Source organism: Leguminivora glycinivorella, chromosome 14 (assembly GCF_023078275.1).
Source record: "Leguminivora glycinivorella isolate SPB_JAAS2020 chromosome 14, LegGlyc_1.1, whole genome shotgun sequence".
Classification (NCBI taxonomy): Eukaryota; Metazoa; Arthropoda; class Insecta; order Lepidoptera; family Tortricidae; genus Leguminivora; species Leguminivora glycinivorella.
In genome coordinates, this window is record NC_062984.1 from 3,394,282 (window position 1) to 3,412,280 (window position 17,999).

Below are 17,999 nucleotides of genomic sequence, written 5' to 3' on the forward strand. Positions count from 1 at the left end.
TCGAAATAGTACATTACGATACAAGTGCGTAAAAAAGGAAGTTCGAAACGAGTGGCGATAAATTATAACACGACCAAAGGGAGTGTTTTAAATCGACACGAGTTACGAATTTCCTTTTCCCACGTGTATCGTACGACGTTTTTCAGTACAGATGAGCCTCCGAAGTTTCGACCTGACGTATAATGAACCACTTCTCGCACTAGCGCGTAAAAAACACCATAGATGTACTGAAAAATTATTTTCAATTCGATAAATATTATTTTAGATCAGAAATTGTATTTTATTTATTAAATATGACACTTTTTAAATAACGGACAGAATCCCAACTTGAGGTTAATTTGAAAAAAAAATTAAATATTTTCCATTTTTACATTATTAATGAGAATGACATGACTGTATGTATGTTTTGTGTTGGTTCGATAAAAAAAAGATAAGGAACCAGCGTTGGCCGCTGTTGTATCGGCCAATTTTACAACCTTCGATTTATGGTCCATAATATGCTGTTTTGACATGTGTCGAAATTACTTAAATCTTATCTGAGTTTTTTTATAGGTATTTTTTTTTTATACTACGTCGGTGGCAAACAAGTATACGGTCCGCCTGATGTAAAGCGGTCACCGTAACCTATGGACGCCTGCAACTCAAACAGTGTCACATGCGCGTTGCCACCCCATTAGAAACTTGTACACTCCCTTTTGCTGTGTTAAGTACACAGCAAAAAGGAGTGTACAAGTTCCAAGGAGGGTTCGGGTTGCCGACGACTCAAAGGACAATAGACGGAACAAGTTAGTTCCGTAAGTCCTCCCGTCATCAGCACACCGCACCCTCGTTGAGCTCTGGCAGCCTTACTCACCGGCAGGAACACAACACTATGAGTAGGGTATTATTATTTAAATTGCATTTTAGGATTAAAAAAACTAATGTACTTAATGACCTTATTTAAGGCATAGATTCATTAAAAAGTCAACTAGTGATTATTACTTATAAAGGTGGTAATTTAGGTGTCTCAAATATATTGGCGAATTTGAGTAAGAAAATACACTAGTGAATTTAAAATACAGTATGTAAACTAACGAAAACCATTTACTGTAACCCGTAAATGTCCAGGTGATACTGAGAAACTTTTACTATGGGATCAACCCCAAAATCACGAAAATATCTTCTGACAGTTTCATAGGTAGTTTTATTTTATAGTAAGTATTTCCTTTGGGAGAGTAAATTTTTATTTCGCGTTTTGGGTGTTGGTCCCATAGTAAAAGTTGCTCTGTGTAACTTAAATATTAACAGGCTTCAGTAAATGGTTTTCGTTGGTTTACATACTGTATACATAGGATAATTAAAAAATAAAAAAGTCGGAAAATCCGATAACTTTATTTTACGGTAAGTATGCTTATAATATAATAGTGCTCCTTTCTTACGCAGGTGCGCGTACAGTCAACCAATTGGAACCCTAGGCCACTCTACAACCATGTCAAAATGACAAGCAGTAAGAGATTTCTTACAATCTGATTTATAATGTCACTATGACATAGTTCTACAGTGGCCTAGGGTTCCAATTGGTTGACTGTACAATATAAAACTTCGTATGATACATCCACTGACGACCAGTCTGGCGCAGTCGGTAGTGAGTTAGTGACCCTGCCTGCTGCGCCGCGGTCCCGGGTTCGAATCCCGGTAAGGGCATTTATTTGTGTGATGAGCACAGATATTTGTTCCTGAGTCATGGATGTTTTCTATGTATATAAGTATGTATTTATCTATTTAAGTATGTATATCGTCGCTTAGCACCCATAGTACAAGCTTTGCTTAGTTTGGGGCTAAGTTGATCTGTGTAAGGTGTCCCCCAATATTTATTTATTTATTTATTTATTTTATATCTATTCCTGAGTCATGGATGTTTTCTATGTATATAAGTATTTATATATTATATATATCGTTGTCTGAGTACCCACAACACAAGCCTTCTTGAGCTTACTGTGGGCCTCAGTCAATCTGTGTAAGGATGTCCTATAATATTTATTTTATATTTTATATTTTTTATACATGTGCGACGAGGTAATTCGGAGCTCGATCTAAACACTCCGTTCGTGTTTTAATTTCTCGCCTCTCTTTTCGAATTCCCTCTTTTCCGCACCTGTATCGTAATGTTCCATCGTATGACGTACTATTACTCGTGGAAGGTCCGTATAAACGGGAGGTCGTTGTTCCACAGTTTCCACACACAGCTCTGAATTGGGTCAAGGCTGGCCCCTGGAAAAACTCGAGGTTTTCTCGAGAAAAATATTTTTCTTTTTGCCGCAATGTTTAATGGAATTAGTGGTCATAAATAATTGCTAATTTAATTGGGGATGTATAGTGGGAGGCTGGAGGCTATGGATACATTAGTTTTGATTGAGGCACATATCTCTGACACTGACGATCAAATATATGAAAGAGGCGCGTTCCTAGCACACATTCTAAGCTCGTGTAGGTGAACGCGTACCATGCTTGTGTGAGTGAGATATGACAGGTCGACTGTTCACGTTTTTGACAGGCGGTAACTGTGAGGTAACCGAGAGGGGGTAGGCGGCTCTTTCAGCGGGGAGCGGGAGTGGCCATACTGTACGTTAGTACTCTTTATTATACTGTGATTGAGGCGAAGAATAGAGGTAGGCTACTAAACTCATATCGAATTTGGCACAATAAATGATTGTCTTCTGTAGTATTTGACATAAAAAACAATATTTATAGATTACTAGCTTTTGCCCGCGGCTTCGCTCGCGTTAGAAAGAGACAAAAAGTAGTATATGTCACTCTCCGTCCTTTCAAGTATCTCCACTTAAAAAATCACGACAATTCGTCGCTCCGTTTTGCCGTGAAAGACGGATAAACAAACAGACACACACACTTTCTGGGTATTAGAAATGTACTCGTATGATGGATGACTACGTATTTTCGATTAAAAATGTGTGGATTTATTTATTTATTTTGGCCACCGAAAACGCGCTGTCAGCGATGTAGTGACGTCATCGAATTCGAACCTTACTGCTGTCAAAATAATCACTGACATATTGAACTTAATGCCTTCAAATTAAAAAATGAGAAAATGTTGTTTTTGAGTAGAATGACCTGATGCACAGTTGTTTTCGCCTGATTAAGCAAAAGTATACATTAAAAATATAGTTGCTGTTTTTAAGTCATTAAAATATGGTAATATTATATTTCGGTTAATTGGACAGTACTTAATCATATAAGACAGACTGTAAATAACCTAACCACAAAATTAAAATTTTGAAAAACCCCCGACATAGTCAACCGATTTTCATGAAACATGGCTGTCTGTGTGTGTGTCTGAAATGAAATGAAATGAAATGAAATATTTATTTTCCAAGTAGGCATATTACAATGCGCTTATGAACGTCAAATAAAACTACGCCGGCTCTAACCCTACGCCTCAGCCTCGAGAAGATTTCAGTCCCCCCTCAGTTGGAGGAGGGTATCCACTATGGGACCGGCAAGAAACTCGGCGGGCCACTTCTTTTCAAAACATTACATCTTATAAGGCCTGACTCGTAACGGATTTGTCAAATTCAAAACTGTTTTAACGGTACCGGAGCCGGCCGAATCAAAGTATGTTTTTCTATAATGTGTTTAAAATGTATTTAAAATTTATTATTTATTAGTAAATTCATCATTCTCCATTTCTCCTTGCTCATGTTGTAAGTTTTGTTGTATGCCCTCCATCGTACATCCGACAGTGTTTTTCGACACATTCTTAGTTTTAGTCCTATCAAGGACTATCTTTTTTAGGGTTCCGTAGTCAACTAGGAACCCTTATAGTTTCGCCATGTCTGTCTGTCCGTCTGTCCGTCCGTCCGTCCGTCCGTCCGTCCGCGGATAATCTCAGTAACCGTTAGCACTAGAACGCTGAAATTTGATACCCATATGTATATCAATCACGCCAAGAAAGTGCAAAAATAAAAAATGGAAAAAAATGTTTTATTAGGGTACCCCCCCTACATGTAAAGAGGGGGCTGATATTTTTTTTCATTCCAACCCCAACGTGTGATATATTGTTGGATAGGTATTTAAAAATGAATAAGGGTTTACTAAGATCGTTTTTTCATAATATTAATATTTTCGGAAGTAATCGCTCCTAAAGGAAAAAAAGTGCGCCCCCCCCCCCTCTAACTTTTGAACTATATGTTTAAAAAATATGAAAAAAATCACAAAAGTAGAACTTTATAAAGACTTTCTAGGAAAATTGTTTTGAACTTGATAGGTTCAGTAGTTTTTGAGAAAAATACAGAAAACTACGGAACCCTACACTGAGCGTGGCCCGACACGCTCTTGGCCGGTTTTTTTAAATATTTTGGTGGCTTATGGTTGGTGTCATTTAAATGAATGAATTTCTTAGACACTCCATCCTGTTAAATTAAGTTTTTTACCCGATTTGAAGAGCGTTGGCTTTAGCAGGCTGCTGGCTTCATAGCTGTGGTGGATGATAACCAGCTATTGTCAGAATAAAGTTGAAAGATCATATTATTAAATAAAATCTGCGAACAGCTTCGTTCAGCAGTTTTTGTTGTAGATTTTTTATCGAAAAGTGGTTACTTTGCTTTAAATGCTTAGTAACGGACACTGCATCGACTGAATTCCTAGTAAAGTGGATATTTGGAGACTCATCTACATTATCATTGTTTCATAGGAATCGTAAAGAAATTGCCTTTCAGATAAGGTATAATGTTGGTTATCTGGTAGTGTTGAAAATGATTTAAATGCAAGTTTCGTCAACAGGAATCAAGTTTTTGACAGCAATTTGTCGCCGAATTATTTTCAGCGATCACTTTAATTTTATCTATCTAGTTAGTTGAGAATTGCTTTTAAACATGATTCTAACATAATAATTTTGTGAATCTGGCAATTTGAATGGTGTAATGTATATATAAAGTAAGCTAGAAATTATACAAGAAAAAGCACTCTGAATTTGACAAATCCGTTACGAATCAGGCCTTAATTAACATGCATTAAAAAAACAAGATACAATTTAATAAGCAAGTATTCATAAAAAAAAAAATATTAACACAAGAAATTATACAAAGTACAAAGCTATTATGATTATTAATAAGAGATGTTAGAGATGTATAGTCTCTAAGTGTCAAAGTACATCTAAAAAAATTATACATAAAGAAAAAAAAAACGAATAACTAAAATAACTTTAGAGTTGTAAAAGACTCTTGTTGTCTTAAGCAAAGGAAAAAATATATATATTTACTTAATCTACTTTTTTCCTTGGAGATGTATATGGTCTCCAAGAGTCAGAAAGAAAATAAACAAACAAGGACCGAACAGAGTGCCTCAACGTAATCTCATTCAAAATTAATGTTACATAGAATAGCATAGCCCCTATTAGCTGAAACAGACCGGTCTTCACAAACAGCACCCGTTCACGAATATGGCGTGCATCTCAGCCATCGCCTCCCTCAACCTTCATTCGGGAAGGTGGCGACCCGATCAACGACGTCACCGTAAGCAAAGACTTTTTAGTCTGTCTGTGGCATCGTAGCTCCCGAACGAATGAACCGATTTAGATTTAGTTTTTTTTTTGTTTGAAAGCTGAGTTAGTCGGGAGTGTTTTTAGCCATGTTTCATGAAAATCGGTCCATTACACTGAGAGAAAATACAACCAGTTTTCATGTTCGTTCAACAAGTTTTTTTGTTAAAATAGCGCCTACGTGCTCTTTGGTTCAAACAACAAGCTACTTGTCATTTGAATCGGCAATATCAACAAGTCGATTTTATAAAAACAACCTGACACATATTGTTTTAAACATATGTTTGGCTGATTCAAACGGATAAACCGCAACAAGTCGAACTTGTTAAATTCACAATGCAAATTTCTCTCAGTGTATGTCGGGGATTTTTTCAAAATTTTAATTTTGTGGTTATTACGAGTGTCATGCTATTTTATTGAGTCTTAGTACAAGACATACCCACACTGTCTGAACTAAAATGACAAATACGATCGTTTTTGTAAAAATACGAAGGGAAAGTTTTTCGCACTAAGTACTATCAGCTGCCAAATTGTATGGAGAAATTATGTATGAATTCAGTGATAAATTCGCCATGCACTTTTGCAGCTGATAGTACATTTGTAAAACCTGGCAAAATAGAGTAGAAATTACTGATGTGCCGACGGAAAGTTTCCAAATTTCAGACATTTTCACATAGGAAAACTTCGGAAACTTTCCATTCTTTGTATGGACAATTGTATGGTTGGAAACTTTCCATTTCAAAAATTTAAATTCCCTTTATTTTTCGTGAAACTTAAGTGAATTTTTCATGAAATTTAAGATTTTTTTGGAAAGTTTCCGGAAGTAGTAGAAATTAATGGGGGCGCCACCGTCTGTCTAAACTGTTTTGCATGTGGCAACTATTGAGTCGAGTGCATTATTGAACCGCACGCTGCATGCCCTGCCCCGCTGCACTCTCAACATGAGCGTGTCCTCAGGCCTTATGGCTCAGCCATGACATTGGTCTAAGCGCGACAGCGGTGAGCGGCGGCCATACGTTGGAGCGAGACACAGCGTTGGTACTTTTCATTCACACGTATGGCTTCCGCTCACCGCTGTCGCGCTTAGACCAATGTCGTGGCTGGGCTGTTACGCCGTCGCATCGCATCGCATCGCCTATCATCGATAGTTCATCGACGTCGCCTACCCAAGACACTTCCATAGAGATCGAAGGTTTGATTTCGTCTCGCCGCGTCGCGTCGCGTCGCATCGCCGTCGCGCGACCGTTACACTTACTTAAATAATAATGGACAATTATAAATAAATATTCAAGTAATTATTGCACATTTACGATTTGACATAAAAACAATAACTTTGACATTCTGAAGTAGATACCTATTTCTCATATTGTTTGCTTAGCTTTTTGTGACTGTGTAAATATTGTAAATAGTTTTTATTGCATGCTTTGCATGCCCCAAAATATTGTACACCAGCAATGGTAGACTGCGGAAAAGATACGATTATTATTATTGGGTTGGTAAGAAAGTAATGAGCGATCGATTGAATTCTACATAAAATTTTTGAGAGAGTTCTAGAATCTTCTATGGTCGAAAGTATATAAAGGGCGAGTCGCACAGTTTCTCGTCAGTCATTCACTAGCTGTCGCCGAGCTAATATAAGGAAGAAAATGGACGAATTAAAAGTGCATGTAAGGTATTGCTTACTATATGAATTTCAGTCTGGCCATTCAGCCGCCGAAGCAGTGCGTAATATATGTCAGCGTGTTGCTCCTGAAGTTGTGTCTGAGGCCACGGCGAAACGATGGTTCCAGCGGTTTCGTAGTGGCGACTTTTCATTATCAGATCAACCTAAGTCTGGTCGACCGGTGAAGATTGATGTAGCCAAATTAAAAACCTTAATTGAAGGAGATCCGAGGCTAACGAGTCGTACTCTTGCTACCGAGTTAGGCTGCTCTCATGTCACCATAGAAACACATTTACACGAGTTGGGAAAAAACTACAAATACAGTGTTTGGATACCGCACGAACTTGATAGAGATCAACTAAACCACCGTGCCGATATCTGCATACAACTTCTGTCTTTTCGCCGCACATTCAACTGGTTGGACCATCTTATCACTGGAGATGAAAAATGGGTCTTATATATAAATCACACACGCAAACGTCAGTGGCTAGCTCCAAACGAAAAAGGAATAGAGGCACCAAAAACAGAGCCTCACCCGAAAAAAGTTATGCTGTCCGTTTGGTGGGATATTCATGGTATTATTCACTGGGAACTCCTACCAAGTGGAATGACTGTTACCGCATCAGTATACTGTAATCAGCTTGAAAATTTAAACCAAAAAATCTGTCAGAATCGTCCACAGCATGCTAAAGTTTTTTCTTACACGACAATGCTCGCCCACACATTGCAAAAGTGACTCGGCTAAAGCTATTGGAGCTAGGTTGGAAAGTGATACCTCATCCACCGTACTCTCCAGACTTGGCACCTACGGATTACGCATTGTTCAGATCGCTAAGCAATGCCTTGAATGAAAAAAAGTTCGATGATCAAGCCCATCTACGACAGTACATAGCTGAGTTTTTTGAATCTAAACCTAAGAACTTCTTCGCCGATGCTATTCATTCTTTACCAGAACGATGGAGACAAGTAGTAGATAACGAAGGCCGTTATATTTTTGATAAATGATTAAAAAATAAATTAAATAAAAATTACAATATTGGTTATGATTCGCTCATTACTTTCTTACCAACCCAATATCTTTGACATCTTTTATATTTTTTACCTGTGGTCTGACAATAAATCATTTCATTTCATTTCATTTCATTTCATTTTACGCCGTTGTCTTGCGTGGGCGACGGTCGCGTGACCGTCGCCGTCGCGTCTCATACTTCCATATCGAAAAGGTTTGATTTCGTATGCGACGCAAGCCACGGCGTTAGTCTGTGTTGTTTTACTAAAAAAAAAAAATCAGTTCGGTATCGTATCACTCAGACATTGACTAAGAATTGTTCGAATACGATCGCTATCCGTGAAAGTGCGAAGGCTTTCTACGCTCAAGCTACGTCGTCGTAGCTATAGACGTAGTGTGACGTAGTGTCTACGCTCGTAGCAAATTTCTCTAGTATTACGAGTAGTATTATGTATTGCGTGAATACAACCAGATCCGATATTTATGATACGTCAAGTTTTTGTCCTATAGGTTACGGTGTCCGCTTACCATCAGGCGGATCGTATGCTTGTGTGCCACCGACGTAGTAAAAAATATATATACTACTAATATACGTTTTAACTAGATTTGCTTTTGTATGTCCGGATGTTCTCCTCTACAGGTCGCAAATATCAAATCAAATACTTATCAAATATCAAATATTTATTTCGCTTTAAAATGTGGTACAGGAGATGTTCAAATAATTATATTGTAGTCACACACATTCCACCAGAAACTGGCATGCAAAATTATTATAGAACCTAAATAAGAAAAAGCAAGCAATGGTACTCTAAGTACTTAAATCTAAAATAAGGTTAATCGTATTTAACGTATTACTAAAATGTCCAAATTACAATTATATTTCTATTAAAAAAAAAAAAAAACAATTACTACAATACCCATTCATCTAAGTAATAAATATATCATAAAAATTCAAGTTTGATGTCTATAATAATCAAAGTATTCTTCCACTGAGTAAAAACACTGAACTGGCTCAAGTTCTTAAGTTAACGCTTAAATAAACTAATAGGTAAGGTAACGCTTAAATAAACTAAATGTCATCATGAAGGCGATTAAAAATGTCAATGGATTTACAATATGCATTATTGCTGTATAATTGTGTCATCCGCCCAGGACCGGCGAGACGATTTGGGTACCTTGTAGGAAAGTTGCTTATGTCTTTAAAAGTTTTGAAGAGTTCTGGATGAGCCTTGACAAATAAACAAACTTCATATATACAGAGTGGGGCCTGTAACAAAGGCGAATAATTGAACTCTAGGCTATTCTCCTTACACTGATCAACATTTGTTCGGCGACTTTTAAAAATAACTTGTATTTTGATTTTTAACACCCTTGAAAGTTTTTTCTAAGAGTTAATGTATTGCGAATTCTGTTAAGTCTAAAGTGTGACAGACAACGTCAATGACAACAATAATGGCGTACATTGAAGATAATATTTATTTTGTATGAAAAATTAAAAATTTAAAGACTTCATAATTTTTAAAAGTCACTGAACAAATGTTGATCAGTATAAGGAGAATAGCCTACAGTTCAATTCTTCGCCTTTGTTACAGGCCCCACTCTGTATAGATTCTTAACCGATTCCTATGACAGTCATTGTGTAATCAGATTATATGATTAACCAAAAAAATTTTTAGATCCAGTTTTTGGAAATTTTGTAAAATGTGCAAGTCGCCATATATGGCTTAAGTGCTAATAGAGTATATGGCACATTTTAAGACTACCGAGACTTGACTGTGATTATGACTTTACTAGCTTTTTTCTGCGGCTTCGCCTGTCAATCTTGTTTTCCCATACAAATTTTGGACCCTCATTTCACCCCCTTAAGAGGTGAATTTTGAAAAATCCTTTCTTTGTGCTTCTCTACACCTTATAAGGAACCTACGTGCCAAATTAGGATTCTCTAGGACCAGCGGTTTCGGCTGTGCGTTGATATGTCAGTCAGTCAGTTTCTTCTACTAAATATTTTTCACTTTTGCGTTTTCTAAGCATGTCGCAAAGGTCTACAGTTCTTAGAGCAACTACTGCCACCGGTTTTACGTATACTTATTTAATTTACTGTTGTAGCGGGGGTGCGCGCGGGGAAAGAAGGGAAAGCCAAATGACGTTTGTTACGTACACTGAGAGAAATTTGCATTGTGAATTTAATTTCTCCCTCTGGACCGCATCCAACGACGAGCGACTCGAATTGTCAACTGCCAGCATATCTCCGATCGGCTTGACCCCTTGGCGCTGCGTAGAGATGTGGCCTCGCTCTGCATTTTCTATCGCATGTATAACGGGGAGTGCTCCGAGGAATTGTTCGGATTAATCCCTACCGCTTCTTTCCGCCATCGCCCTACGCGACAACATTTCCATCGTCATCATCTAGATGGCTGGCAGTCCTCAACTGTGCGTTTCTCCAGAAACTTCCTGCCCCGCACAGCTAAACTGTGGAATGAATTGTCGCCTGCGGTATTTCCGGACCGATACGACCTTCAAATCTTCAAGAAAAGAGCGTACACCCATCTTAAAGGCCGGCAACGTACCTCCAACACCTCTGGTGTTTCGGGTGTCCATGGGCGGCGGTGATCGCTTACCATCAGGCGACCTGTCTGCTCGTTTGCCTCCTATCCCATAAAAAAAAAAAAATAATAACAAGTTCGACTTGTTGCAGTTTATCCGTTTGAATCAGCCAAACGTATGTTTAAAACAATATGTGTCAGGTTGTTTTTATAAAATCGACTTGTTGATTCAAATATATTGCCGATTCAAATGACAAGTAGCTTGTTGTTTGAACCAAAGAGCACGTAGGCGCTATTTTAACCAAAAAATTTGTTGAACGAACATGAAAACTGGTTGTATTTTCTCTCAGTGTAAATTTATATTCTCACTGTTTCACAATGACGACGAAGCTGACGCGTTCCCCAACCAGTTAGAAAGAGAGAGAGAACTGGAGCGGAAGCGCGTTTACGTTTAGTAAGACGCTAATTTACTATAGTACGTAGTTCCCAGAAGGAAGCAGGGGACTAAAGGTAAAAAGAATCGTCTGTACCTATGATTCGGTACATAGCTACTTTCAAGCGGCGAGCCTAACCAAATCGTAAAAAATCTTAAGAGGCCTTATTCCTAAAGACGAGCGTTTTTTGCAAAATAGAACCTTTTTCATTCAAAATTATAAAGAAACTATAAATGATTATTAAAAAAATGATAATGTTCCTAAAAGTACATATCTTAAGCTAGAAAGTCAATTGGTACTACTTTAAAATATGTCTTTTTATACTTCCGAAAAATCAGTTTTTTCGGAAGACGTTTTCAATTTTCATAGTGGGATAGCTCGTTTAGAATCGTGATTGTGCTGTTAAAAATGTTATTTGGGGTAATAAATGATCACAATCCTATTTGTTATATCCTGTACGAGTTAGCTAATACTTTGACATTTTAAGATTTACTTGAAATGGTGGATAAATAACCTTCCGTATCCTCCCCATTTTTTCGATAAAAAGAGGTTTACATTATGTATTTTTCCTGCGATTCCTGCATTTCTTGTAACTCTTAAATAATATTATCCTAAACTAGAACTTCTTATTGACCTATAAGAAAAAAATCATACATATAAGACATACCTCTCTGTCGATAGATATGTTTTTAAAACACCTAAAATTCGAATAAAAGACACTGTGCTAACGCGAGCCCGCTCAGTCTGCGCCGAGCGCTCGAAGACAACGGACCTGCGTTTGATCGTCCGGCGCACCTAGCTTTCGTAAGCAGCTCGATAGTTCCGAGAAGTGCCGTAAACTGCGACTAAACAAATCTTGATCCTTTTTACACCTTATGCAATTTTAGCATTCGACATGCTTTTCATATGATTTTGGATTTTAAGTTATACGTGAAGTTTGTTGAGAGTTTGAATTATTATTATATTTTGGGACCAGGATGAGGTTCTGGTTCTCATGATGATGGAGTCAGGCAGGAGATGTTCAACAGAACTGCTATTCTACTTATCATAACTCCACCATGTTTGGGCTCATTAAATTTGGGCTGATGAGCACCATCGATCTAGATGAGGTCCAAGGTCTCATGATGGAGTCAGGAGGTGGTCAACAGAACTGCTATTCTCCTCATGATAACCCCATCATGTTTGGGCTCATTAGATTTGGGCTGACGAGCACCATCGAACTAGATGAGGTCCAAGGTCTCATGACGGGGTCAGGAGGTGGCCAACAGAACTGCTATTCTCCTCATCATAACCCCATCATGTTCGGGCTCATTAGATTTGGGCTGACGAGCACCATCGAACTAGATGAGGTCCAAGGTCTCATGATGGAGTCAGGAGGTGGTCAACAGAACTGCTATTCTCCTCATCATAACCCCATCATGTTTGGGCTCATTAGATTTGGGCTGACGAGCACCATCGAACTAGATGAGGTCCAGGGTCTCATGATGGAGTCAGGAGGTGGTCAACAGAACTGCTATTCTCCTCATCATAACCCCATCATGTTTGGGCTCTTTAGATTTGGGCTGACGAGCACCACCGAACTAGATGAGGTCCAAGGTCTTATGACGGGGTCAGGAGGTGGCCAACAGAACTGCTATTCTCCTCATCATAACCCCATCATGTTCGGGCTCATTAGATTTGGGCTGACGAGCACCATCGAACTAGATGAGGTCCAAGGTCTCATGATGGAGTCAGGAGGTGGTCAACAGAACTGCTATTCTCCTCATCATAACCCCATCATGTTTGGGCTCATTATAAATATGTGGAAGGTCGTTCATAATAATAAATGTTTTATTAGGGTACCCCTACATGTAAAGAGGGGGCAGATATTTTTTTTCATTTCAACCCCAACGTGTGATATATTGTTAGATAGGTATTTAAAAATGAATTAGGTTTTACTAAGATCGATTTTTGATAATTTTCATATTTTCGGAAATAAACGCTATAACTTTTGAACCACATGTTTAAAAATATGAAAAAAATCACAAAAGTAGAACTTTACAAAGACTTTCTTTGAAAATTTGTTTTGAACTTTATAGGTTAGTTTTTGAGAAAAATACGGAAAACTACGGAACCCTACACTGAGCGTGGCCCGACACGCTTTTGGCCGGTTTTTATTTTATTTTAATACTTTTCTGTGCTATTCATACATAGCCACCCTAGGGGATTCAGTATTGACAGCTTCTTTTTTTTCTTTCTGCATATATTTGTTTCCGCTTTTAAGTTTATTGTAAATAAGACTGCTTGCACTTACATTGAGATTATAATTACATAATGCTATTAAATTAAATCTAATGAAGCGTTGTTTTATTTCCTAAATCTCAAAACCCTTTAAATCGAATATGTATAGTAATGAGCAAAAATTTTACCGCAGGCTTTCCAAACCGACGATGCTTGATCAGCTACTTTTAGAACGAACATGTACACCGTGTCCAATAAGTCCGAATACTCACATTTTACCTCAGTTCTAAAGATATAGGGATCACAGGCCATCAAATTCTTATTTAAACTGAAGAGTATATTCCTTTTAATAAAATACAAGCACAAAGTTCATGAAATTTCCGAAGTGTCTAAGAAAAACAAAGAGGTAAAGTGCCAACAAAATACTTGCTCGGCACGCAGGTGACGAGTTATTTTTTATAAGCAGAATCTGTATGTGATAAAACAGACGCCACGTGTCCAAAATAAACTATTATGGGTACCGAGGATAGATAACGTTCCGGGCAACTAGAAAAATGTGATTAGGTTCCAGAGCTCACCATCGGCCCAGGTGTGGGATGCAGTATGTAAGCGAGGTAAACTACCTTCAGTACTTACAGATAAAAGCGTTAAAATCAACGTTTTTTTCTTTAAAACCAAGGTTTTGGAGAAAAAAATGCCTTAAAGTTAAAAAGGATGCTTGGGAATGAGTATCATGTGTCCCAACAAGACGCACCTCCAGCACATTCGGCAAATGGTATTCTAGCGTAGTTTCAGACTAATTTGGCAGTTTTTTATCCGAAACATGAGTGGCCACCCAGGCCTCCAGGTTTAGGCGTATTAGACTACTTTGTATGGTCATACATGCTTTGAAGACTAAATTTTTATAAAATCATAAACCTAGATCATTTCAAAAAGATTATTGAGAGTATTTGGGATGAAATGTGAAGAAAACGGTGCGTGCCGCATGTGATCCGTTTGAGAAGCGTTTGAGGCTGGTAAACAAGTTAATGCTGGAGTTATTCCAAAACATTTGTTGTGAATGTAGTAAATAAGAGTGCCATTCATAAAATATAATAATAATGTAGTAACTATTTGTTCATTTTGTTTTATTGGCTATTTGTGCTGTATTCAAACTTATTGGACACGGTGTACATATTTTGATTTTCACCCTTTAAAATGTTTCTAAGACGCAACGTTTTGCAAATTTGGTCACGTCATGCACAGTTAAACTGTGGAATGAATTGTCGCCAGCGGTATTTCCGGACCAATGCGACCATCAAACCTTCAAGAAAAGAGCGTACATCCATCTTAAAGGCCGGCAACGCACCTCCAACACTTCTGGTGCTTCTGGTGTCCATGGGCGGCAGTGATCGCTTACCATCAGGCAGCCTATCTGCTCGTTTGCCTCCTATCCCATAAAAAAACGTTTAATATTTTTTAAGAAAAAAAACCGCCGCCTTTCGGGTTGTGGTGAAAGCTACTTGCGAATGTTGGATTATGTAGAAATGTGTAGGTATTTTTTAAAACTGCTTTTAATGCTTTAATTATTTGATGGCAACACAAATAAATATACGTATAACGCTAAGGTTTGAGGAGTTTCTCAATTCCTCATGAATCCGATTATAAGAAATCGAAGCTTGACAAACTTTGACTTGAAAACTCAATAATTATGCTTAACAAACATAACTAAATAAATGTCACTGTTCTGAACTTAAATGCATGCTTTTCTTACAAAAATACCAAAGTCACTATGAGTGTGCCGTTCAGATTTGAGGAGTTCGGTTCTGACCATCATCAGCAGTTCCACTGCACCAAATGTCACTGTTCCGGACGTAAGTGCATGCTGTTCTTATAAAAATACCAAAGTCACTATAAGCGTGCCGTTCAGATTTGAAGAGTTTGGTTCTGAGTGTTCTGACCATCATCAGCAGTTCCACTGCACCAAATATCACTGTTCTGGACTGGACGTAAGTGCATGATGTTCTTATAAGAATACCAAAGTCACTATAAGTGTTCCGTTCAGATTTGAGAAGATCGGTTCTGATCTGACCATCATCAGCAGTTCCACTGCACCAAATGTCACTGTTCTGGACGAAAGTGCATGCTGTTCTTATAAAAATACCAAAGTCACTATAAGCGTGCCGTTCAGATTTGAGAAGTTCCGTTCTGGCCATCATCAGCAGTTCCACTGCACCAAATGTCACTGTTCCGTACCTAAATGCATGCTGTTCCTTTAAAAACACAAAAATCACCATACGTATGCCTTTCAGATTCGAGGAGTTCCCTCGATTAGTCCAGGATCCCATCATCAGAACTGGGTTCTGAGAAAAATGGGACCAATCTGTATTCATATACATTCAATTTTTTTTTTAATCGGTCCAGTAACAACGGAGATATCGAGGAACAAACATAAAAAAATGAAAAAAATTAATAAACATACAGACGAATTGAGAACGACGACGGTTAAAAAGTGACACATCATGAGCAGTTCCAATGCACCAAATGTCACTGTTCTGGACGTAAGTGCATGCTGTTCTTATAAAAATATGAAAGTCACTATAACTGTGATAATTTCCGAAAATATTAATATTATCAAAAAACGATCTTAGTAAATACTTATTCATTTTTAAATAACTATCCAAAAATATATCACACGTTGGGGTTGGAATGAAAATAAAAAAATCAGCCCCCACTTTACACTTTACACTAATAAAACATTTTTTTCCATTTTTCATTTTTGCACTTTGTTGACGTGATTGATATACATATTGTTACTAAATTTCAGCTTTCTAGTGCTTACGGTTACTGAGATTATCCGCGGACGGACGGACGGACGGACGGACGGATGGACAGACAGACATGGCGAAACTATAAGAGTTCTTTCCTAGTTGACTACGGAACCCTAAAAAACAGAAATCACTATTAAACTATTCTCTAATTTCAAGTTCCTAACTAAAATTTTCCTAATAAAAAAAAAAACAAATTGATCCCGCTACAAACTTTCACCCCCTTTTTCCCTCTACTAGGGGTGTAAATTTTCATAATCGATTCTTATCTCTTCGAAATTTTGTTAATGCAATCTATACAAATTTCGACTTTCTAGCTTTCGTAGTTTCGGCTCAGCGGTGTTGGTTGTTGAATCAATCAATTAGGAAACCTGAATTTATATATGTACATGTAGACTAATACTATACTTTTACTACATTCATATACCTTATTTACTACTACCATACCATGAATATGAAATTAAATAAAGAGTCCCCATATAAAATTGAAAATTATGTTATTAGCAATTTAATTCAAAACTATCAAGATTATTCGTGTCTGCGTTGAAACGCGCGTTGAGTTGCCGGTGCTCGCGTACCGAGCGCCAGCGCCATCTATCGATGGCCGTTTCGTGAAATTGATGAGCGCTCTAAGGAGTAAGGGGTCTTAACTAGGGAATGCAGAACCGGTACCAGTCCCAGAACCGGGACTGAGATTTCCGGTACTGGGAAAGAACCGGGAAATCACGGTTCTTCGGTACTTTTCGGTACTGAGGGTTTACTAGTACATTTGTTGTAAAATTACGAATAAAACATAAAATGGAAGTCGTCGATAAGTTTTGCTACCTTAGGTCGACCGTATCCAACAATCTCTCGCTTGATGCAGGCCGTATTGGCCAAGCGGTGACCATGTTCGGGAGGCTACGTTCAAGAGTATGGTGTAACAAACATCTCATTATGTTTTATAATTATTAAGAGCCTGCGATGTCCCACTGCTGGCCAAAGCCCTCCCACCGCTTTTTCCATTCTTCCTGGTTTTGTGCAGTCCTCGGCCATTCTTTCAAAAAGGAGTCCAACTCGTTCCGCCATCGCATACGTGGTCTGCCGGGTCCCCGTTTTGGCCTGGGCTGCCACTCTGTGGTAATCTTGGCTCATTTTTGGCCCATGGCTCGTTCGGCATTCGGCTGACATGACCGGCCCAGTCCCACTTCAGCTTTGCCGCTTTCCGAACTACGTCGACTATTTTTTTTAGAGCGCAGCGTGGTGTCCCTCCTCCTCCAGGCGTTTTCAGTCCGTCTTTCGACTTCTTTCTCTTGTCGCGCCTGGAAAGAAATTAGTTGGCCCAAGTAGATGTACTCCTGGACATATGCAACCGATTCTCCATTTATCTCAATCCTACATGCGGTGCTATTATTGGTAATGAACTTGGTCTTCGACATGTTCATCTGAAGTCCAACCTCGAAGCTTGCGTCGCTGAGGTCTTGAAGCATTGATCGTAGTTCGGAGGCAGTTGAGGAGAACAGAACAATGTCGTCGGCAAATCGAAGATTAGCCTTCTAATTCCCGACGATAAGGCCCCGATCTACCCAACTCCGCATAAGCTTCTGGAAGACTTGTTCAAGTGTGCTGGTAAGCAGTTTTGGCGATAACGGATCTCCTTGCTTGACTCCTTTTTGAATAGAAAATGAGGAACCTGAGGACTGTAGTTTTATGGCGGCTGTACTATTTTGATAAATGGTGGTTATGAGCTGAATGTATCTGGGATCTATATCTTGATTGCGTAAAGACGCCGAGGTTCGATCATAGCCGAT